At 51.1% G+C, this 23,999-nt stretch overlaps 1 protein-coding gene across 1 annotated transcript in view; it reads left to right on the top strand.

Annotated features, from left to right (window-relative positions):
- Positions 1–23,999, top strand: part of st6galnac3 (ST6 (alpha-N-acetyl-neuraminyl-2,3-beta-galactosyl-1,3)-N-acetylgalactosaminide alpha-2,6-sialyltransferase 3) — a 125,307-nt gene that overhangs the window by 54,677 nt on the left and 46,631 nt on the right. The gene's annotated exons all lie outside the window — the stretch shown is intronic.

The following is a 23,999-nucleotide window of genomic DNA, read 5'->3' as shown; positions in this document are numbered from 1 at the left end:
TGAAGAGGGTCAGCCTGTACTCAGACAGCTCTGTGTGTTTAAGAGGGTCAGCCTGTACTCAGACAGCTCTGTGTGTTTAAGAGGGTCAGCCTGTACTCAGACAGCTCTGTGTGTTTAAGAGGGTCAGCCTGTACTCAGACAGCTCTGTGTGTTGAAGAGGGTCAGCCTGTACTCAGACAGCTCTGTGTGTTTAAGAGGGTCAGCCTGTACTCAGACAGCTCTGTGTGTTTAAGAGGGTCAGCCTGTACTCAGACAGCTCTGTGTGTTGAAGAGGGTCAGCCTGTACTCAGACAGCTCTGTGTGTTTAAGAGGGTCAGCCTGTACTCAGACAGCTCTGTGTGTTGAAGAGGGTCAGCCTGTACTCAGACAGCTCTGTGTGTTGAAGAGGGTCAGCCTGTACTCAGACAGCTCTGTGTGTTTAAGAGGGTCAGCCTGTACTCAGACAGCTCTGTGTGTTTAAGAGGGTCAGCCTGTACTCAGACAGCTCTGTGTGTTTAAGAGGGTCAGCCTGTACTCAGACAGCTCTGTGTGTTGAAGAGGGTCAGCCTGTACTCAGACAGCTCTGTGTGTTTAAGAGGGTCAGCCTGTACTCAGACAGCTCTGTGTGTTGAAGAGGGTCAGCCTGTACTCAGACAGCTCTGTGTGTTTAAGAGGGTCAGCCTGTACTCAGACAGCTCTGTGTGTTTAAGAGGGTCAGCCTGTACTCAGACAGCTCTGTGTGTTGAAGAGGGTCAGCCTGTACTCAGACAGCTCTGTGTGTTGAAGAGGGTCAGCCTGTACTCAGACAGCTCTGTGTGTTTAAGAGGGTCAGCCTGTACTCAGACAGCTCTGTGTGTTGAAGAGGGTCAGCCTGTACTCAGACAGCTCTGTGTGTTGAAGAGGGTCAGCCTGTACTCAGACAGCTCTGTGTGTTGAAGAGGGTCAGCCTGTACTCAGACAGCTCTGTGTGTTTAAGAGGGTCAGCCTGTACTCAGACAGCTCTGTGTGTTTAAGAGGGCCAGCCTGTACTCAGACAGCTCTGTGTGTTTAAGAGGGTCAGCCTGTACTCAGACAGCTCTGTGTGTTGAAGAGGGTCAGCCTGTACTCAGACAGCTCTGTGTGTTTAAGAGGGTCAGCCTGTACTCAGACAGCTCTGTGTGTTTAAGAGGGTCAGCCTGTACTCAGACAGCTCTGTGTGTTTAAGAGGGTCAGCCTGTACTCAGACAGCTCTGTGTGTTTAAGAGGGTCAGCCTGTCCTCAGACAGCTCTGTGTGTTTAAGAGGGTCAGCCTGTACTCAGACAGCTCTGTGTGTTTAAGAGGGTCAGCCTGTACTCAGACAACCACATTAACATGACATAATTACAACTACATTGACAACTACATTATAACTACTTATACAGTTGAAGTCAGAAGTTTACATTCACCTTAGCCAAATACAATTAAACTCAGTTTTTCACATGGTAATGGCTGGAACGGAATCAGTGGAACTGTATCAAATACATCAGACGCATGGTTTCCATGGTTTCCACGGTTTCCATGGTTTCCATGTGTTTGATGCCATTCCATTCGCTCCTTTCCAGACATTATTATGAGCCGTCCTCCCCTTAGCAGCCTCCACTGATATCTATCTATCTACAGTTGAAGTCGGAAGTTTACATACACCTTAGCCAAATACATTTAAACTCAGTTTTTCACAATTCCTGACATTTAATCCTAGTAATAATTCCCTGTCTTAGGTCAGTTAGGATCACCACTTTTATTTTAAGAATGTGAAATGTCAGAATAATAGTAGAGAGTGATTTATTTAAGCTTTTATTTATTTCATCACATTCCCAGTGGGTCAGAAGTTTACATACACTCAATTAGTATTTGGTAGCATTGCCTTTAAATTGTTTAACTTGGGTCAAACGTTTCGGGTAGCCTTCCACAAGCTTCCCACAATAAATTGGGTGAATTTTGGCCCATTCCTCCTGACAGAGCTGGTGTAACTGAGTCAGGTTTGTAGGCCTCCTTGCTCACACACGCCTTTTCAGTTCTGCCCACAAATGTTATATAGGATTGAGGTCAGGGCTTGTGATGGCCACTCCAATACCTTGACTTTGTTGTCCTTAAGCCATTTTGACACAACTTTGGAAGTATGCTTGGGGGCATTGTTCATTTGGGAGACCCATTTGCGACCAAGCTTTAATTTCCTGACTGATGTCTTGAGATGTTGCTTCAATATATCCACATAATTTTCCTTCCTCATGATGCCATCTATTTTGTGAAGTGCACCAGTCCCTCCTGCAGCAAAGCACCTCCACAGCATTATGCTGCCACCCCCGTGCTTCATGGTTGGGATGGTGTTCTTCGGCTTGCAAGCACCCCCTTTTTCCTCCAAACATAACGATGGTCATTATGGCCAAATACTGTAGTTCTATTTTTGTTTCATCAGACCAGAGGACATTTCTCCAAAAAGTACGATCTTTGTCCCCATGTGCAGTTGCAAACCGTAGTCTGGCTTTTTTATGGCGGTTTTGGAGCAGTGGCTTCTTCCTTGCTGAGCGGCCTTTCAGGTTATGTCGGTATAGGACTCGTTTTACTGTGAAAATATATAATTTTGTACCTGTTTCTTCCAGCATCTTCACAAGGTCCTATGCTGTTGTTCTGGGATTGATTTGCACTTTTCGCACCAAAGTACGTCCATCTCTAGGAGACAGAACGCGTCTCCTTCCTGAGCGGTATGACGGCTGCGTGGTCCCATGGTGTTTATACTTGCGTACTATTGTTTGTACAGATGAACGTGGTACCTTCAGGCATTTGGAAATTGCTCCCAAGGATGAACCAGACTTGTGGAGGTCTACACATTTTTTTCTGAGGTCTTGGCTGATTTATTTTGATTTTCCCATGATGTCAAGCAAAGAGGCACTGAGTTTGAAGGTAGGTCTTGACAAACATCCACAGGTACACCTCCAATTGACTCAAATTATGTCAATTAGCCTATCAGAAGCTTCTAAAGCCATGACATCATTTTCTGGAATTTTCCAAGCTGTTTAAAGGCACAGTCAACTTAGTGTATGTAAACTTCTGACCCACTGGAATTGTGATATAGTGAATTATAAGTGAAATAATCTGTCTGTAAACAATTGTTAGAAAAATGACTTGTGTCATGCACAAAGTAGATGTCCTAACCGACTTGCCATAACTATAGTTTATTAACAAGAAATTTGTGGAGTGGTTGAAAAACTAGTTTTAATGGCTCCAACCTAAGTGTATGTAAACTTCCGACTTCAACTCTAACTACGTCTGATAACGCGTCTTATCACGATAACTATAACTACATTCTAACTACTTATAACTACGTCTGATAACTACATTGTTTAATCCAAGATAAGAAATATCCCAGGATTCAATTAACTATTCTCAGATCTGAGTCAGAATGATAAACACAAACAAACCCAATCTCCTAAAATACACATTTCAACATTAATCCGTTCGAATAAATGACTACGGATGAATCCCAAATGGCACCCTATTCCCTATACCGTGACGAGATCCTGAGGCCCATACTGAACAAAAATATAAACGCAACATGCAACAATTTCAACAATTTTAGGAAGTTACAGTTCATATAAGGAAATCAGTCAATTGAAATAAACTCATTAGGCCCTAATCTATGGATTTCACATGACTGGGCAGGGGCGCAGCCATGGGTGGGCCTGGGAGGGCTTAGGCCCACACACTGGGGAGCCAGGCCCAGCCAATCAGAATGGGTTTTTCCCCACAAAAGGGCTTTATTACAGACAGAAATACTCCTCCGTTTCATCAGCTGTCCGGGTGGCTGGTCTCAGACGATCCCACAGGTGAAGAAGCCAGATGTGGAGGTCCTGGGCTGGCGTGGTTACACGTGGTCTGCGGTTGTGAGGCTGGTTGGACGTACTGCCACATTCTCTAAAACGATGTTGGAGGCGGCTTATGGTAGAGAAATGAACATTCAATTCTCTGGTAACAGCTCTGGTGGACATTTCTGCAGTAAACTAAAACTGCACATTTTAGTGGCCTTTTATTGTCCCAAGCACAAGGTGCACCTGTGTAATGATCATGCTGTTTAATCAGCTTCTTGATATGCCACACCTGTCAGGTGGATGGATTATCTTGGCAAAGGAGAAATGCTCACTAACAGGGATGTAAATAAATTTGTGCACAACATTTGAGAGCAATAAGCTTTTTTATTACACTAACTGTAAGTCGCTCGAGATAAGAACGTCTGTTAAATGACAAAAAATATCAAGGTAACATGATATAGAGAATAACAGATATAGATGAAAGGTGTGTGATTTTTGGTTTCAATGGAGTCAAAAGCAGAACAGAAAGCAGCTGCTCCGCTAAAGGCCTTCAGAAGACTGTGTATTCCTGTTCTAGTTGAATTAGACAGAGACACAGTGACACACAACACCACTGAGGTTCTATTCACAGGGTGTGGGGTTTTGATGAAGGCTTGACGTTTTTACAAGCAGGTTTTTAATTTGTCTGCCAGGATGTGATTGGTTCCCGTTTCACACAGAGCCGTGTTTTATAACGGTAACCACGGTAATATAAAGTGACTGCTTCAGATCCACTACAGAGCAGAATGCATAGCCCAACACACACACACACACACACACACACACACACACACATCACTGACAGAATGCATAGCCCAACACACACACACACACACACACACACACACACACACACACACACACACATCACTGACAGAATGCATAGCCCAACACACACACACACACACACACACACACACACACACACACACACACACACACACACACATCACTGACAGAATGCATAGCCCAACACACACACACACACACACACACACATCACTGACAGAATGCATTATGCACAACACCATACACTGTTCAGGAGCATTGAGCGTTTCATGTGTTTTGAAACAGAAAGACAGTAAATTGGATCTGTTTAGTAATGTCTGATGAACAGGAGTGGTGTTGTTGGGGACATCATATTTACCTAATGATATCATGTTATTAAGATACTGAGAAAGCCATTGATGTATATAGTCCATACAGACCAAGAGAAAGCCAGTCCTAATGCAGCACTCGGTCCTAATGCAGCACTCGGTCCTAATGCAGCACTCGGTCCTAATGCAGCACTCGGTCCTAATGCAGCACTCGGTCCTAATGCAGCACTCGGTCCTAATGCAGCACTTTTCGGTCCTAATGCAGCACTTTCGGTCCTAATGCAGCACTTCGGTCCTAATGCAGCACTTTCGGTCCTAATGCAGCACTTTCGGTCCTAATGCAAACCTCGGTCCTAATGCAGCACTCGGTCCTAATGCAGCACTTTCGGTCCTAATGCAGCACTTTCGGTCCTAATGCAGCACTCGGTCCTAATGCAGCACTCAGTCCTAATGCAGCACTTTCGGTCCTAATGCAGCACTCGGTCCTAATGCAAACCTCGGTCCTAATGCAGCACTCGGTCCTAATGCAGCACTTTCGGTCCTAATGCAGCACTCGGTCCTAATGCAGCACTCGGTCCTAATGCAGCACTTTCGGTCCTAATGCAGCACTCGGTCCTAATGCAAACCTCGGTCCTAATGCAGCACTCGGTCCTAATGCAAACCTCGGTCCTAATGCAGCACTCGGTCCTAATGCAGCACTCAGTCCTAATGCAAACCTCGGTCCTAATGCAGCACTCGGTCCTAATGCAGCACTCGGTCCTAATGCAGCACTCGGTCCTAATGCAGCACTCGGTCCTAATGCAGCACTCGGTCCTAATGCAGCACTCGGTCCTAATGCAGCACTCGGTCCTAATGCAGCACTCGGTCCTAATGCAGCACTCGGTCCTAATGCAGCACTCGGTCCTAATGCAAACCTCGGTCCTAATGCAGCACTCAGTCCTAATGCAGCACTTTCGGTCCTAATGCAGCACTTTCGGTCCTAATGCAGCACTCGGTCCTAATGCAGCACTCGGTCCTAATGCAGCACTCGGTCCTAATGCAGCACTCGGTCCTAATGCAAACCTCGGTCCTAATGCAGCACTCAGTCCTAATGCAGCACTCGGTCCTAATGCAGCACTCGGTCCTAATGCAAACCTCGGTCCTAATGCAGCACTCGGTCCTAATGCAGCACTCGGTCCTAATGCAGCACTCGGTCCTAATGCAGCACTCGGTCCTAATGCAGCACTCGGTCCTAATGCAGCACTCGGTCCTAATGCAGCACTCGGTCCTAATGCAGCACTTTCGGTCCTAATGCAGCACTCAGTCCTAATGCAGCACTTCGGTCCTAATGCAGCACTCGGTCCTAATGCAAACCTCGGTCCTAATGCAGCACTCAGTCCTAATGCAGCACTCGGTCCTAATGCAGCACTCGGTCCTAATGCAGCACTCGGTCCTAATGCAGCACTCGGTCCTAATGCAGCACTCGGTCCTAATGCAAACCTCGGTCCTAATGCAGCACTCGGTCCTAATGCAGCACTCGGTCCTAATGCAGCACTCGGTCCTAATGCAGCACTCTGTCCTAATGCAGCACTCAGTCCTAATGCAGCACTCGGTCCTAATGCAGCACTCGGTCCTAATGCAGCACTCGGTCCTAATGCAGCACTCGGTCCTAATGCAGCACTCTGTCCTAATGCAGCACTCAGTCCTAATGCAGCACTCGGTCCTAATGCAGCACTCGGTCCTAATGCAAACCTCGGTCCTAATGCAGCACTCGGTCCTAATGCAGCACTCGGTCCTAATGCAGCACTCGGTCCTAATGCAGCACTCGGTCCTAATGCAGCACTCGATCCTAATGCAGCACTCGGTCCTAATGCAAACCTCGGTCCTAATGCAGAACCTCGGTCCTAATGCAGCACTCGGTCCTAATGCAGCACTCGGTCCTAATGCAGCACTCGGTCCTAATGCAGCACTCTGTCCTAATGCAGCACTCGGTCCTAATGCAGCACTCGGTCCTAATGCAACCTCGGTCCTAATGCAGCACTCGGTCCTAATGCAGCACTCGGTCCTAATGCAGCACTCTGTCCTAATGCAGCACTCAGTCCTAATGCAGCACTCGGTCCTAATGCAAACCTCGGTCCTAATGCAGCACTCGGTCCTAATGCAGCACTCGGTCCTAATGCAGCACTCGGTCCTAATGCAGCACTCGGTCCTAATGCAGCACTCGGTCCTAATGCAGCACTCGGTCCTAATGCAGCACTCGGTCCTAATGCAGCACTCGGTCCTAATGCAGCACTCGGTCCTAATGCAGCACTCGGTCCTAATGCAGCACTCAGTCCTAATGCAAACCTCGGTCCTAATGCAGGACTCGGTCCTAATGCAGCACTCGGTCCTAATGCAGCACTCGGTCCTAATGCAGCACTTTCGGTCCTAATGCAGCACTCGGTCCTAATGCAGCACTCGGTCCTAATGCAGCACTCGGTCCTAATGCAGCACTCGGTCCTAATGCAAACCTCGGTCCTAATGCAGCACTCGGTCCTAATGCAGCACTTTCGGTCCTAATGCAGCACTTTCGGTCCTAATGCAGCACTCGGTCCTAATGCAGCACTCGGTCCTAATGCAGCACTCGGTCCTAATGCAGCACTCGGTCCTAATGCAGCACTCGGTCCTAATGCAGCAACTCGGTCCTAATGCAGCACTCGGTCCTAATGCAGCACTCGGTCCTAATGCAAACCTCGGTCCTAATGCAGCACTCGGTCCTAATGCAGCACTCGGTCCTAATGCAGCACTCGGTCCTAATGCAGCACTCGGTCCTAATGCAGCACTCGGTCCTAATGCAGCACTCGGTCCTAATGCAGCACTCGGTCCTAATGCAGCACTCGGTCCTAATGCAGCACTCGGTCCTAATGCAGCACTCGGTCCTAATGCAAACCTCGGTCCTAATGCAGCACTCGGTCCTAATGCAGCACTCGGTCCTAATGCAGCACTCGGTCCTAATGCAGCACTCGGTCCTAATGCAGCACTCGGTCCTAATGCAGCACTCGGTCCTAATGCAGCACTCGGTCCTAATGCAGCACTCGGTCCTAATGCAGCACTCGGTCCTAATGCAAACCTCGGTCCTAATGCAGCACTCGGTCCTAATGCAGCACTCGGTCCTAATGCAGCACTTCGGTCCTAATGCAGCACTCGGTCCTAATGCAGCACTCGGTCCTAATGCAGCACTTTCGGTCCTAATGCAGCAACCTCGGTCCTAATGCAGCACTTTCGGTCCTAATGCAGCACTCGGTCCTAATGCAGCACTTCGGTCCTAATGCAGCACTTCGGTCCTAATGCAGCACTCGGTCCTAATGCAAACCTTTCGGTCCTAATGCAGCACTCGGTCCTAATGCAGCACTCGGTCCTAATGCAGCACTCGGTCCTAATGCAGCACTTTCGGTCCTAATGCAGCACTCGGTCCTAATGCAGCACTCGGTCCTAATGCAGCACTCGGTCCTAATGCAAACCTCGGTCCTAATGCAGCACTCGGTCCTAATGCAGCACTCGGTCCTAATGCAGCACTTTTCGGTCCTAATGCAGCACTCGGTCCTAATGCAGCACTCGGTCCTAATGCAGCACTCGGTCCTAATGCAAACCTCGGTCCTAATGCAGCACTCGGTCCTAATGCAGCACTCGGTCCTAATGCAGCACTCGGTCCTAATGCAGCTTTTCGGTCCTAATGCAGCACTCGGTCCTAATGCAGCACTCGGTCCTAATGCAGCACTCGGTCCTAATGCAGCACTCGGTCCCTAATGCACCTTTTCGGTCCTAATGCAGCACTCGGTCCTAATGCAGCACTTCGGTCCTAATGCAGCACTCGGTCCTAATGCAGCACTCGGTCCTAATGCAGCACTCGGTCCTAATGCAGCACTCGGTCCTAATGCAAACCTCGGTCCTAATGCAGCACTCGGTCCTAATGCAGCACTCGGTCCTAATGCAGCACTTTCGGTCCTAATGCAGCACTCGGTCCTAATGCAGCACTCGGTCCTAATGCAGCACTCGGTCCTAATGCAGCACTCGGTCCTAATGCAAACCTCGGTCCTAATGCAGCACTCGGTCCTAATGCAGCACTTTCGGTCCTAATGCAGCACTCGGTCCTAATGCAGCACTCGGTCCTAATGCAGCACTCGGTCCTAATGCAGCACTTTTCGGTCCTAATGCAGCACTCGGTCCTAATGCAGCACTCGGTCCTAATGCAGCACTCGGTCCTAATGCAGCACTCGGTCCTAATGCAGCACTCGGTCCTAATGCAGCACTCGGTCCCTAATGCAGCACTCGGTCCTAATGCAGCACTCGGTCCTAATGCAGCACTCGGTCCTAATGCAAACCTTTTCGGTCCTAATGCAGCACTTTCGGTCCTAATGCAGCACTCGGGTCCTAATGCAGCACTTTCGGTCCTAATGCAGCACTCGGTCCTAATGCAGCACTCGGTCCTAATGCAGCACTCGGTCCTAATGCAGCACCTTCGGTCCTAATGCAGCACTCGGTCCTAATGCAAACCTCGGTCCTAATGCAGCACTCGGTCCTAATGCAGCACTTTCGGTCCTAATGCAGCACTCGGTCCTAATGCAGCACTCGGTCCTAATGCAAACCTTCGGTCCTAATGCAGCACTTTTCGGTCCTAATGCAGCACTCGGTCCTAATGCAGCACTCGGTCCTAATGCAGCACTCGGTCCTAATGCAGCACTCGGTCCTAATGCAGCACTCGGTCCTAATGCAGCACTTTCGGTCCTAATGCAGCACTCGGTCCTAATGCAGCACCTCGGTCCTAATGCAGCACTTCGGTCCTAATGCAGCACTCGGTCCTAATGCAGCACTCGGTCCTAATGCAGCACTCGGTCCTAATGCAGCACTCGGTCCTAATGCAGCACTCGGTCCTAATGCAGCACTCGGTCCTAATGCAGCACTCGGTCCTAATGCAGCACTCGGTCCTAATGCAGCCCTCGGTCCTAATGCAGCACTCGGTCCTAATGCAGCACTCGGTCCTAATGCAGCACTCGGTCCTAATGCAGCACTCGGTCCTAATGCAGCACTCGGTCCTAATGCAGCACTCGGTCCTAATGCAAACCTCGGTCCTAATGCAGCACTCGGTCCTAATGCAGCACTCGGTCCTAATGCAGCACTTCGGTCCTAATGCAGCACTCGGTCCTAATGCAGCACTCGGTCCTAATGCAGCACTCGGTCCTAATGCAGCACTCGGTCCTAATGCGCACTTTCGGTCCTAATGCAGCACTCGGTCCTAATGCAGCACTCGGTCCTAATGCAGCACTCGGTCCTAATGCAGCACTCGGTCCTAATGCAGCACTCGGTCCTAATGCAGCACTTCGGTCCTAATGCAGCACTCGGTCCTAATGCAGCACTCGGTCCTAATGCAGCACTTTCGGTCCTAATGCAAACTCGGTCCTAATGCAGCACTCGGTCCTAATGCAGCACTCGGTCCTAATGCAGCACTCGGTCCTAATGCAGCACTTTCGGTCCTAATGCAGCACTCGGTCCTAATGCAGCACCTCGGTCCTAATGCAGCACTCGGTCCTAATGCAGCACTCGGTCCTAATGCAGCACTCGGTCCTAATGCAGCACTCGGTCCTAATGCAGCACTCTCGGTCCTAATGCAGCACTCGGTCCTAATGCAGCACTCGGTCCTAATGCAGCACTCGGTCCCTAATGCAGCACTCGGTCCTAATGCAGCACCTTTTCGGTCCTAATGCAGCACTCGGTCCTAATGCAGCACTCGGTCCTAATGCAGCACTCGGTCCTAATGCAGCACTCGGTCCTAATGCAGCACTTTCGGTCCTAATGCAGCACTCGGTCCTAATGCAGCACTCGGTCCTAATGCAGCACTCGGTCCTAATGCAGCACCTCGGTCCTAATGCAGCACTCGGTCCTAATGCACTTCGGTCCTAATGCAGCACTCGGTCCTAATGCAGCACTCGGTCCTAATGCAGCACTCGGTCCTAATGCAGCACTCGGTCCTAATGCAGCACTCGGTCCTAATGCAGCACTCGGTCCTAATGCAGCACTCGGTCCTAATGCAGCACTCGGTCCTAATGCAGCACTCGGTCCTAATGCAGCACTCGGTCCTAATGCAGCCCTCGGTCCTAATGCAGCACTCGGTCCTAATGCAGCACTCGGTCCTAATGCAGCACTCGGTCCTAATGCAGCACTCGGTCCTAATGCAGCACTCGGTCCTAATGCAAACCTCGGTCCTAATGCAGCACTCGGTCCTAATGCAGCACTCGGTCCTAATGCAGCACTCGGTCCTAATGCAGCACTTCGGTCCTAATGCAGCACTCGGTCCTAATGCAGCACCTCGGTCCTAATGCAGCCTCGGTCCTAATGCAGCACTCGGTCCTAATGCAGCACTCGGTCCTAATGCAGCACTCGGTCCTAATGCAGCACTCGGTCCTAATGCAGCACTCGGTCCTAATGCAGCACTCGGTCCTAATGCAGCACCTCGGTCCTAATGCAGCACTCGGTCCTAATGCAGCACTCGGTCCTAATGCAGCACTCGGTCCTAATGCAAACCTCGGTCCTAATGCAGCACTCGGTCCTAATGCAACTCGGTCTAATGCAGCACTCTCTAATGCAGCACTTTTCGGTCCTAATGCAGCACTCGGTCCTAATGCAGCACTCGGTCCTAATGCAGCACTCGGTCCTAATGCAGCACACTCGGTCCTAATGCAGCACCTCGGTCCTAATGCAGCACTCGGTCCTAATGCAGCACTTTCGGTCCTAATGCAGCACTCGGTCCTAATGCAGCACTCGGTCCTAATGCAGCACTCGGTCCTAATGCAGCACTCGGTCCTAATGCAGCACTCGGTCCTAATGCAGCACTCGGTCCTAATGCAGCACTCGGTCCTAATGCAGCACTCGGTCCTAATGCAGCCAAGCCCTTTCGGTCCTAATGCAGCACTTTCGGTCCTAATGCAGCACCTCGGTCCTAATGCAGCACTCGGTCCTAATGCAGCACTCGGTCCTAATGCAGCACTCGGTCCTAATGCAGCACTTTCGGTCCTAATGCAGCACTCGGTCCTAATGCAGCACTTTCGGTCCTAATGCAGCACTCGGTCCTAATGCAGCACTCGGTCCTAATGCAGCACTTCGGTCCTAATGCAGCACTCGGTCCTAATGCAGCACTCGGTCCTAATGCAGCACTTCGGTCCTAATGCAGCACTCGGTCCTAATGCAGCACTCGGTCCTAATGCGCACTTTCGGTCCCATGCCTTTTCGGTCCTAATGCAGCACTCGGTCCTAATGCAGCCCTCCGGTCCTAATGCAGCACTCGGTCCTAATGCAGCACTCGGTCCTAATGCCCACTTTCGGTCCTAATGCAGCACTCGGTCCTAATGCAGCACTCGGTCCGCAGCCTCGTTAATGCAAACCTCGGTCCTAATGCAGCACTCGGTCCTAATGCAGCACTCGGTCCTAATGCAGCACTCGGTCCTAATGCAGCACTCGGTCCTAATGCAGCACTTCGGTCCTAATGCAGCACTCCGGTCCTAATGCAGCACTCGGTCCTAATGCAGCACTCGGTCCTAATGCAGCACTCGGTCCTAATGCAGCACTCGGTCCTAATGCAGCACTCGGTCCTAATGCAGCACTCGGTCCTAATGCAGCACTCGGTCCTAATGCAAACCTCGGTCCTAATGCAGCACTCGGTCCTAATGCAGCACTTTTCGGTCCTAATGCAGCACTCGGTCTATGCAGCACTTTCGGTCCTAATGCAGCACTCGGTCCTAATGCAGCACTCGGTCCTAATGCAGCACTCGGTCCTAATGCAGCACTCCGGTCCTAATGCAGCACTCGGTCCTAATGCAACCTTTTCGGTCTAATGCAGCCCTCGGTCCTAATGCAGCACTCGGTCCTAATGCAGCACTCGGTCCTAATGCAGCCTCGGTCCTAATGCAGCACTCGGTCCTAATGCAGCACTTCGGTCCTAATGCAGCACTTCGGTCCTAATGCAGCACTCGGTCCTAATGCAGCACTCGGTCCTAATGCAGCACTCGGTCCTAATGCAGCACTCGGTCCTAATGCAGCACTCGGTCCTAATGCAGCACTCGGTCCTAATGCAGCACTTTCGGTCCTAATGCAGCACTCGGTCCTAATGCAGCACTCGGTCCTAATGCAGCACTTCGGTCCTAATGCAGCACTCGGTCCTAATGCAGCACTCGGTCCTAATGCAGCACTCGGTCCTAATGCAGCACTCGGTCCTAATGCAGCACTCGGTCCTAATGCCTTTTCGGTCCTAATGCAGCACTCGGTCCTAATGCAGCACTCGGTCCTAATGCAGCACTCGGTCCTAATGCAGCACTCGGTCCTAATGCAACCTCGGTCCTAATGCAGCACTCGGTCCTAATGCAGCACTCGGTCCTAATGCAGCACTCGGTCCTAATGCAGCACTCGGTCCTAATGCAGCACTCGGTCCTAATGCAGCACTCGGTCCTAATGCAGACCTCGGTCTAATGCAGGACTCGGTCCTAATGCAGCACTCGGTCCTAATGCAGCACTCCGGTCCTAATGCAGCACTCGGTCCTAATGCAGCACTCGGTCCTAATGCAGCACTCGGTCCTAATGCAGCACTCGGTCCTAATGCAGCACTTTCGGTCCTAATGCAGCACTCGGTCCTAATGCAGCACTCGGTCCTAATGCAAACCTCGGTCCTAATGCAGCACTCGGTCCTAATGCAGCACTTTCGGTCCTAATGCAGCACTCGGTCCTAATGCAGCACTCGGTCCTAATGCAGCACTCGGTCCTAATGCAGCACTCGGTCCTAATGCAGCACTCGGTCCTAATGCAAACCTCGGTCCTAATGCAGCACTCAGTCCTAATGCAGCACTCGGTCCTAATGCAAACCTCGGTCCTAATGCAGCACTCGGTCCTAATGCAGCACTCAGTCCTAATGCAGCACTCGGTCCTAATGCAGCACTCGGTCCTAATGCAAACCTCGGTCCTAATTTATTTATTATTATTATTTTTTTTATTTCACCTTTATTTAACCAGGTAAGCCAGTTGAGAACAGGTTCTCATTTACAACTGCGACCTGGCCAAGATAAAGCAAAGTAGTGCAATAAAAACAACACAGAGTTACATATGGGGTAAAGAAAAAAAACATAAAGTCAGAAAATACAACAGAAAATATATATACAGTGTGTGCAAATGTAGCAAGTTATGGAGGTAAGGCAATAAATGGGCTATAGTGCAGAATAATTACAATAGTATTAACACTGGAATGCTAGATGTGCAAGAGATTATGTGCAAATAGAGATACTGGGGTGCAAAAGAGCAAATTAAATAACAATATAGGGATGAGGTAGTTGGGTGGGCTAATTTCAGATGGGCTGTGTACAGGTGCAGTGATCGGTAAGGTGCTCTGACAACTGATGCTTAAAGTTATTGGGGGAGATAAGAGTCTCCAGCTTCAGAGATTTTTGCAATTCGTTCCAGTCATTGGCAGCAGAGAACTGGAAGGAATGGCGGCCAAAGGAGGTGTTGGCTTTGGGAATGACCAGTGAGATATACCTGCTGGAGCGCAGACTACGGGTGGGTGCTGCTATGGTGACCAATGAGCTAAGATAGGCGGGGATTTGCCTAGCAGTGATTTATAGATGGCCTGGAGCCAGTGGGTTTGACCGACGAACATGTAGTGAGGACCAGCCAACAAGAACGTACAGGTCACAGTGGTGGGTAGTGTATGGGGCTTTGGAGACAAAACGGATGGCACTGTGATAGACTACATCCAATTTGCTGAGTAGAGTGTTGGAGGCTATTTTGTAAATGACATCGCCGAAGTCAAGGATCGGTAGGATAGTCAGTTTTACGAGGGCATGTTTGGCAGCATGAGTGAAGGAGGCTTTGTTGCGAAATAGGAAGCCGATTCTAGATTTAACTTTGGATTGGAGATTCTTTATGTGAGTCTGGAAGTTGAGTTTACAGTCTAACCAGACACCTAGATATTTGTAGTTGTCCACATACTCTAGGTCAGACCCGTCGAGAGTGGTGATTCTAGTCGGGTGGGCGGGTGCTAGCAGCGTTCGATTGAAAAGCATGCATTTAGTTTTACTAGTGTTTAAGAGCAGTTGAAGGCTACTGAAGGATTGTTGTATGGCATTGAAGCTCGTTTGGAGGTTTGTTAACACAGTGTCCAATGAAGGGCCAGATGTATACAAAATGGTGTCGTCTGCGTAGAGGTGGATCTGAGAGTCACCAGCAGCAAGAGCGACATCATTGATATACACGGAGAAAAGTGTCGGCCCAAGAATTGAACCCTGTGGCACCCCCATAGAGACTGCCATAGGTCCAGACAACAGGCCCTCCGATTTGACACACTGAACTCTATCTGAGAAGTAGTTGGTGAACCAGGCGAGGCAGTCATTTGAGAAACCAAGGCTATTTAGTCTGCCAATAAGAATGCGGTGGTTGACAGAGTCGAAAGCCTTGGCCAGGTCGATGAAGACGGCTGCACAGTACTGTCTATTATCAATCGCGGTTATAATATCGTTTAGGACCTTGAGCGTGGCTGAAGTGCACCCGTGACCAGCTCGGAAACCGGATTGCATAGCGGAGAAGGTACGGTGGTATTCGAAATGGTCGATGATCTGTTTGTTAACTTGGCTTTCGAATACTTTCGAAAGGCAGGGCAGGATGGATATAGGTCTGTAGCAGTTTGGATCTAGAGTGTCACCCCTTTGAAGAGGGGGATGACCGCGGCAGCTTTCAATCTCTGGGGATCTCAGACGTTATGAAAGAGAGGTTGAACAGACTAGTAATAGGGGTTGCGACAATTTCGGCGTAGTTTTAGGAAGAAAGGGTCCAGATTGTCTAGCCCAGCTGATTTGTAGGGGTCCAGATTTTGCAGCGCTTTCAAAAACATCAACTGTCTGAATTTGTGTGAAGGAGAAGCGGGGGGCATGGGCAAGTTGCAGCAGAGGGTGCAGAGTTGGTGGCCGGGTTAGTGGTAGCCAGATGGAAAGCATGGCCAGCTGTAGCAAAATGCTTGTTGAAATTCTCGATTATTGTAGATTTATCGGTGGTGATAGTGTTTCCTAGCCTCAGTGCAGTGGGCAGCTGGGAGGAAGTGCTCTTATTCTCCATGGACTTTACAGTGTCCCAAAACTTTTTGGAGTTAGTGCTACAGGATGCAAATTTCTGTTTGAAAAATGCAGCACTCGGTCCTAATGCAGCACTCGGTCCTAAACCTCGGTCCTAATGCAGCACTCGGTCCTAATGCAGCACTCGGTCCTAATGCAGCACTCGGTCCTAATGCAGCACTTTCGGTCCTAATGCAGCACTTCGGTCCTAATGCAGCACTTTCGGTCCTAATGCAGCACTCAGTCCTAATGCAAACCTCGGTCCTAATGCAGCACTCGGTCCTAATGCAAACCTCGGTCCTAATGCAGCACTCGGTCCTAATGCAGCACTCGGTCCTAATGCAGCACTCGGTCCTAATGCAGCACTCGGTCCTAATGCAGCATTTCGGTCCTAATGCAGCACTCGGTCCTAATGCAGCACTTCGGTCCTAATGCAGCACTCAGTCCTAATGCAAACCTCGGTCCTAATGCAGGACTCGGTCCTAATGCAGCACTTTCGGTCCTAATGCAGCACTCGGTCCTAATGCAGCACTCGGTCCTAATGCAGCACTTTCGGTCCTAATGCAGCACTTCGGTCCTAATGCAGCACTCGGTCCTAATGCAGCACTCGGTCCTAATGCAAACCTCAGTCCTAATGCAGCACTCGGTCCTAATGCAGCACTCGGTCCTAATGCAGCACTTTCGGTCCTAATGCAGCACTCGGTCCTAATGCAAACCTCGGTCCTAATGCAGCACTCAGTCCTAATGCAGCACTCGGTCCTAATGCAAACCTCGGTCCTAATGCAGCACTTTCGGTCCTAATGCAGCACTCGGTCCTAATGCAGCACTTCGGTCCTAATGCAGCACTCGGTCCTAATGCAAACCTCGGTCCTAATGCAGCACTCCGGTCCTAATGCAGCACTCGGTCCTAATGCAGCACTCTGTCCTAATGCAGCACTCGGTCCTAATGCAGCACTCAGTCCTAATGCAAACCTCGGTCCTAATGCAGCACTCGGTCCTAATGCAAACCTCGGTCCTAATGCAGCACTCAGTCCTAATGCAGCACTCGGTCCTAATGCAGCACTCGGTCCTAATGCAAACCTCGGTCCTAATGCAGCACTCGGTCCTAATGCAGCACTCGGTCCTAATGCAGCACTCGGTCCTAATGCAGCACTCGGTCCTAATGCAGCACTCGGTCCTAATGCAGCACTCGGTCCTAATGCAGCACTCGGTCCTAATGCAAACCTCGGTCCTAATGCAGCACTCGGTCCTAATGCAGCACTCGGTCCTAATGCAGCACTCGGTCCTAATGCAAACCTCGGTCCTAATGCAGCACTCGGTCCTAATGCAAACCTCGGTCCTAATGCAGCACTCGGTCCTAATGCAGCACTCGGTCCTAATGCAGCACTCGGTCCTAATGCAGCACTCGGTCCTAATGCAGCACTCGGTCCTAATGCAGCACTCGGTCCTAATGCAGACCTCGGTCCTAATGCAAACCTCGGTCCTAATGCAGCACTTTTCGGTCCTAATGCAGCACTCGTCCTAATGCAGCACTCGGTCCTAATGCAAACCTCGGTCCTAATGCAGCACTTCGGTCCTAATGCAGCACTCGGTCCTAATGCAGCACTCGGTCCTAATGCAGCACTTCGGTCCTAATGCAGCACTTTCGGTCCCTAATGCAGCACTCGGTCCTAATGCAGCACTCGGTCCTAATGCAGCACTCCGTCCTAATGCAGCACTCGGTCCTAATGCACACCTTCGGGTCCTAATGCAGCACTCGGTCCTAATGCAGCACTTTCGGTCCTAATGCAGCACTCGGTCCTAATGCAGCACTTCGGTCCTAATGCAGCACTCGGTCCTAATGCAGCACTCGGTCCTAATGCAGCACTCGGTCCTAATGCAGCTCCGGTCCTAATGCAACACCTCGGTCCTAATGCAGCACTCGGTCCTAATGCAGCACTCGGTCCTAATGCAAACCTCGGTCCTAATGCAGCACTCGGTCCTAATGCAGCACTTTCGGTCCTAATGCAGCACTCGGTCCTAATGCAAACCTCGGTCCTAATGCAGCACTCAGTCCTAATGCAGCACTCGGTCCTAATGCAAACCTCGGTCCTAATGCAGCACTCGGTCCTAATGCAGCACTTCGGTCCTAATGCAGCACTCGGTCCTAATGCAGCACTTTCGGTCCTAATGCAGCACTCGGTCCTAATGCAGCACTTTTCGGTCCTAATGCAGCACTTTCCGGTCCTAATGCAGCACTCAGTCCTAATGCAGCAACCTCGGTCCTAATGCAGCACTTTCGGTCCTAATGCAGCACTCGGTCCTAATGCAGCACTTTCGGTCCTAATGCAGCACTTCGGTCCTAATGCAGCACTTTCGGTCCTAATGCAGCACTCGGTCCTAATGCAAACCTCGGTCCTAATGCAGCACTCGGTCCTAATGCAGCACTCGGTCTAAACCTCGGTCCTAATGCAGCACTTTCGGTCCTAATGCAGCACTTCGGTCCTAATGCAGCACTCGGTCCTAATGCAGCACTCGGTCCTAATGCAGCACTTCCGGTCCTAATGCACTCGGTCCTAATGCAGCACTCAGTCCTAATGCAAACCTCGGTCCTAATGCAGCACTTCGGTCCTAATGCAAACCCTCGGTCCTAATGCAGCACTTCGGTCCTAATGCAGCACTCGGTCCTAATGCAGCACTCGGTCCTAATGCAGCACTTCGGTCCTAATGCAGCACTCGGTCCTAATGCAAACCTCGGTCCTAATGCAGCACTCAGTCCTAATACAGCACTCGGTCCTAATGCAAACCTCGGTCCTAATGCAGCACTCGGTCCTAATGCAGCACTCAGTCCTAATGCAGCACTCGGTCCTAATGCAGCACTCGGTCCTAATGCAAACCTCGGTCCTAATGCAGCACTCGGTCCTAATGCAGCACTCGGTCCTAAACCTCGGTCCTAATGCAGCACTCGGTCCTAATGCAGCACTCGGTCCTAATGCAGCACTCGGTCCTAATGCAGCACTCGGTCCTAATGCAGCACTCGGTCCTAATGCAGCACTCGGTCCTAATGCAAACCTCGGTCCTAATGCAGCACTTTCGGTCCTAATGCAGCACTTTCGGTCCTAATGCAGCACTCGGTCCTAATGCAGCACTCGGTCCTAATGCAGCACTCGGTCCTAATGCAGCACTTTCGGTCCTAATGCAGCACTCGGTCCTAATGCAGCACTCGGTCCTAATGCAGCACTCAGTCCTAATGCAGCAACTCGGTCCTAATGCAGGACTCGGTCCTAATGCAGCACTCGGTCCTAATGCAGCACTCGGTCCTAATGCAGCACTCGGTCCTAATGCAGCACTCGGTCCTAATGCAGCACTCGGTCCTAATGCAGCACTCGGTCCTAATGCAGCACTCGGTCCTAATGCAGCAACCTCGGTCCTAATGCAGCACTCGGTCCTAATGCAGCACTCGGTCCTAATGCAGCACTCGGTCCTAATGCAGACCTCGGTCCTAATGCAGCACTCGGTCCTAATGCAGCACTCGGTCCTAATGCAAACCTCGGTCCTAATGCAGCACTCGGTCCTAATGCAGCACTCGGTCCTAATGCAGCACTCGGTCCTAATGCAGCACTCGGTCCTAATGCAGCACTCGGTCCTAATGCAGCACTCGGTCCTAATGCAGCACTCAGTCCTAATGCAAACCTCGGTCCTAATGCAGCACTCGGTCCTAATGCAGCACTCGGTCCTAATGCAGCACTCGGTCCTAATGCAGCACTCGGTCCTAATGCAGCACTCGGTCCTAATGCAGCACTCGGTCCTAATGCAAACCTCGGTCCTAATGCAGCACTCGGTCCTAATGCAGCACTCGGTCCTAATGCAGCACTTTCCGGTCCTAATGCAGCACTTTCGGTCCTAATGCAGCACTCGGTCCTAATGCAGCACTCGGTCCTAATGCAGCACTCGGTCCTAATGCAAACCTCGGTCCTAATGCAGCACTTTCGGTCCTAATGCAGCACTCGGTCCTAATGCAGCACTCGGTCCTAATGCAGCACTCGGTCCTAATGCAGCACTCGGTCCTAATGCAGCACTCTGTCCTAATGCAGCACTCGGTCCTAATGCAGCACTTCGGTCCTAATGCAAACCTCGGTCCTAATGCAGCACTTTCGGTCCTAATGCAGCACTCGGTCCTAATGCAGCACTCGGTCCTAATGCAGCACTCGGTCCTAATGCAGCACTCGGTCCTAATGCAGCACTCGGTCCTAATGCAGCACTCGGTCCTAATGCAAACCTCGGTCCTAATGCAGCACTCGGTCCTAATGCAGCACTCGGTCCTAATGCAGCACTCGGTCCTAATGCAGCACTCGGTCCTAATGCAGCACTTCGGTCCTAATGCAGCACTCGGTCCTAATGCAGCACTCGGTCCTAATGCAGCACTCGGTCCTAATGCAGCACTCGGTCCTAATGCAAACCTCGGTCCTAATGCAGCACTCGGTCCTAATGCAGCACTCGGTCCTAATGCAGCACTCGGTCCTAATGCAGCACTCGGTCCTAATGCAGCACTCGGTCCTAATGCAGCACTCGGTCCTAATGCAGCACTCGGTCCTAATGCAAACCTCGGTCCTAATGCAGCACTCAGTCCTAATGCAGCACTCGGTCCTAATGCAAACCTCGGTCCTAATGCAGCACTCGGTCCTAATGCAGCACTCAGTCCTAATGCAGCACTCGGTCCTAATGCAGCACTCGGTCCTAATGCAAACCTCGGTCCTAATGCAGCACTCGGTCCTAATGCAGCACTCGGTCCTAAACCTCGGTCCTAATGCAGCACTCGGTCCTAATGCAGCACTCGGTCCTAATGCAGCACTCGGTCCTAATGCAGCACTCGGTCCTAATGCAGCACTCGGTCCTAATGCAGCACTCGGTCCTAATGCAGCACTCGGTCCTAATGCAGCACTCGGTCCTAATGCAGCACTCAGTCCTAATGCAAACCTCGGTCCTAATGCAGCACTCGGTCCTAATGCAAACCTCGGTCCTAATGCAGCACTCGGTCCTAATGCAGCACTCGGTCCTAATGCAGCACTTCGGTCCTAATGCAGCACTCGGTCCTAATGCAGCACTCGGTCCTAATGCAGCACTCGGTCCTAATGCAGCACTCGGTCCTAATGCAGCACTCGGTCCTAATGCAGCACTCAGTCCTAATGCAAACCTCGGTCCTAATGCAGGACTCGGTCCTAATGCAGCACTCGGTCCTAATGCAGCACTCGGTCCTAATGCAGCACTCGGTCCTAATGCAGCACTCTAATGCAGCACTCGGTCCTAATGCAGCACTCGGTCCTAATGCAGCACTCGGTCCTAATGCAAACCTCAGTCCTAATGCAGCACTCGGTCCTAATGCAGCACTCGGTCCTAATGCAGCACTCGGTCCTAATGCAGCACTCGGTCCTAATGCAAACCTCGGTCCTAATGCAGCACTCGGTCCTAATGCAGCACTTCGGTCCTAATGCAGCACTCGGTCCTAATGCAGCACTCGGTCCCTAATGCAGCACTTTTCGGTCCTAATGCAGCACTCGGTCCTAATGCAGCACTCGGTCCTAATGCAGCACTCGGTCCTAATGCAGCACTCGGTCCTAATGCAGCACTCGGTCCTAATGCAAACCTCGGTCCTAATGCAGCACTCGGTCCTAATGCAGCACTCGGTCCTAATGCAGCACTCTGTCCTAATGCAGCACTCGGTCCTAATGCAGCACTCAGTCCTAATGCAAACCTCGGTCCTAATGCAGCACTCGGTCCTAATGCAGCACTCGGTCCTAATGCAGCACTCGGTCCTAATGCAGCACTCGGTCCTAATGCAGCACTCGGTCCTAATGCAGCACTCGGTCCTAATGCAGCACTCGGTCCTAATCCAGCACTCAGTCCTAATGCAAACCTCGGTCCTAATGCAGCACTCGGTCCTAATGCAGCACTCGGTCCTAATGCAGCACTCGGTCCTAATGCAGCACTCGGTCCTAATGCAGCACTCGGTCCTAATGCAGCACTCGGTCCTAATGCAGCACTCGGTCCTAATGCAAACCTCAGTCCTAATGCAGCACTCGGTCCTAATGCAGCACTCGGTCCTAATGCAGCACTCGGTCCTAATGCAGCACTCGGTCCTAATGCAGCACTCGGTCCTAATGCAGCACTCGGTCCAATGCAGCACTTTCGGTCCTAATGCAGCACTTTTCGGTCCTAATGCAGCACTCGGTCCTAATGCAGCACTCGGTCCTAATGCAAACCTCGGTCCTAATGCAGCACTCGGTCCTAATGCAGCACTTTCGGTCCTAATGCAGCACTCGGTCCTAATGCAGCACTTTCGGTCCTAATGCAGCACTCGGTCCTAATGCAGCACTTCGGTCCTAATGCAGCACTCGGTCCTAATGCAGCACTCGGTCCTAATGCAGCTCTCGGTCCTAATGCAGCACTCGGTCCTAATGCAGCACTCGGTCCTAATGCAGCACTCGGTCCTAATGCAAACCTCGGTCCTAATGCAGCACTCGGTCCTAATGCAGCACTCGGTCCTAATGCAGCACTCGGTCCTAATGCAAACCTCGGTCCTAATGCAGCACTCGGTCCTAATGCAGCACTCGGTCCTATTGCAGCACTTTCGGTCCTAATGCAGCACTCGGTCCTAATGCAAACCTCGGTCCTAATGCAGCACTCGGTCCTAATGCAGCACTCGGTCCTAATGCAGCACTCGGTCCTAATGCAGCACTCGGTCCCAATGCAGCACTCGGTCCTAATGCAGCACTTTCGGTCCTAATGCAGCACTCGGTCCTAATGCAGCACTCGGTCCTAATGCAGCACTCGGTCCCTAATGCACACCTCGGTCCTAATGCAGCACTCGGTCCTAATGCAGCACTCGGTCCTAATGCAGCACTCGGTCCTAATGCAGCACTCGGTCCTAATGCAGCACTCGGTCCCTAATGCAGCACTTTCGGTCCTAATGCAGCACTCGGTCCTAATGCAACACCTCGGTCCTAATGCAGCACTCGGTCCTAATGCAGCACTCGGTCCTAATGCAGCACTTTCGGTCCTAATGCAGCACTCGGTCCTAATGCAGCACTCGGTCCTAATGCAGCACTCGGTCCTAATGCAGCACTCGGTCCTAATGCAGCACTCGGTCCTAATGCAGCACTCGGTCCTAATGCAGCACTCGGTCCTAATGCAGCACTCGGTCCTAATGCAGCACTCGGTCCTAATGCAGCACCTCGGTCCTAATGCAGCACTCGGTCCTAATGCAGCACTCGGTCCTAATGCAGCACTCGGTCCTAATGCAGCACTCGGTCCTAATGCAGCACTTTCGGTCCTAATGCAGCACTCGGTCCTAATGCAGCACTCGGTCCTAATGCAGCACTTCGGTCCTAATGCAGCACTCGGTCCTAATGCAGCACTCGGTCCTAATGCAGCACTCGGTCCTAATGCAGCACTTCGGTCCTAATGCAGCACTCGGTCCTAATGCAGCACTCGGTCCTAATGCAGCACTCGGTCCTAATGCAGCACTCGGTCCTAATGCAGCACTCGGTCCTAATGCAGAACCTCGGTCCTAATGCAGCACTCGGTCCTAATGCAGCACTCGGTCCTAATGCAGCACTCGGTCCTAATGCAGCACTTCGGTCCTAATGCAGCACTCGGTCCTAATGCAGCACTCGGTCCTAATGCAGCACTCGGTCCTAATGCAGCACTCGGTCCTAATGCAGCACTTCGGTCCTAATGCAGCACTCGGTCCTAATGCAGCACTCAGTCCTAATGCAAACCTCGGTCCTAATGGAGCACTCGGTCCTAATGCAGCACTCGGTCCTAATGCAGCACTCGGTCCTAATGCAGCACTCGGTCCTAATGCAGCACTCGGTCCTAATGCAGCACTCGGTCCTAATGCAAACCTCGGTCCTAATGCAGCACTCAGTCCTAATGCAGCACTCGGTCCTAATGCAGCACTCGGTCCTAATGCAGCACTCGG

The sequence above is a fragment of the Coregonus clupeaformis genome, chromosome 21, assembly GCF_020615455.1.
Source record: "Coregonus clupeaformis isolate EN_2021a chromosome 21, ASM2061545v1, whole genome shotgun sequence".
NCBI lineage: Eukaryota > Metazoa > Chordata > Actinopteri > Salmoniformes > Salmonidae > Coregonus > Coregonus clupeaformis.
This window is presented reverse-complemented; position numbering and strand designations above follow the sequence as displayed.